This window comes from Gadus macrocephalus, chromosome 6 (genome assembly GCF_031168955.1).
Source record: "Gadus macrocephalus chromosome 6, ASM3116895v1".
NCBI classification, from domain to species: domain Eukaryota; kingdom Metazoa; phylum Chordata; class Actinopteri; order Gadiformes; family Gadidae; genus Gadus; species Gadus macrocephalus.
In genome coordinates, this window is record NC_082387.1 from 15,552,364 (window position 1) to 15,553,781 (window position 1,418).

The window sequence follows — 1,418 nt, forward strand, 5'->3', positions numbered from 1 at the left end:
TCCAACTCAAGAGTGTGAGATTGTATAGGCCTAAACATTATAATTGGTCAATCTGATCCAGAACACGTTTGATAGTAATACAGTAGCCTAATATTAAATATTACAATTATTGAAAGTCTGTATTCGAATGAAATTCGAATATATTTATTATTCTTATATACATATTAAGAATAATATATATTTCTGTCTCGTGTTTCACATTGTCAGCTTTAAAACAACACGTTTTTTCTAGTCTTTATGATGCTCAATTACTCAGTCAAATACCTCCTCTTTATCAGTACGTCAAATTCACATTTACATTACATCACATTTATTAAGCAGAAGCTTCTGTCAAAAAACGAAGAAAATGAAATAGCCAAAAAAGTGCTAGAATCATTTGAGTGGCCTTCAGAACAACTCCAAGGATTAGCAAAGAAACGGCTTTTAAGTGCTACAGTACCGAAACACAATATAGGATATATATATAAATATAGTCTAATAAAAAAATTATTGGAGCAGAGATCAACGTCTTATCATAGATTACAATAGTATAACCATTTTTAAAGACTAATAGTATTGTATATAATGATCAGTCAATATATTCATTTGAATGCAGTGCCTTCGGTTTACAGGGACCCCTAGTGTACCGAACAGGCAGTAAAGTAAAGTAAAGCATTCTGCAGGGCTTCCCAGAAAGGAACTTTACATTTGTGAGTCCGGCTGCAGAGTGGGGCAAAGCCAAGGCTACATTTAAACAACCTCTAGATGTTTAAAGTCAGGCATATCAATCAAATATCTCCTGTTTAAAATGTATTTATGTCAAAGATGAGACCATTGAGCTGGCTATGAAAATCTCCCTGAAATAAGAACAGACACCAACACACAAAACCACGGCTGGTATCCCCGGCCACTGTAGTCACGCCCCTATCCATGTCTCGACCATGCCCCTGACCATAACTGACCTCCCTTTGCTAATCTGAGTGAAACAGAGAGCAAAGCTTTAGCCTAAAGCTCACAGCACTTCCATGGGTCATTATGGACATCGGTGCACTTCATCATGTGGCTAAGCATTCGGATTGACACTAGATTATATCAACACATGCACATTTCCATCGTTTATTCTGATGTCTTTTCGCTAGAAAAAAGTCCACCTTAATAAGACCGTTCTACAACTCATTTCTTCAGATTCTGTAACCACCTATACTCTTATCAGTGGCAAATTCAAACTTTCTTAATTATAATAAAGAGGCCATCGATATATTTACTGTATATCACCATGGATCCTAGTGAGGGGTTTTCTTGAAGGTAAGTCGATAGTGAGTGGAGTTAACAGTTTGTAAAGGCCATCATGGAGAAGGTTTATTTAGACTTGAGGATGTGCCAATGGTCAAACATCTTGGCTAAACACCAGGAAAGAATAAATGAAGGATGGACATTGG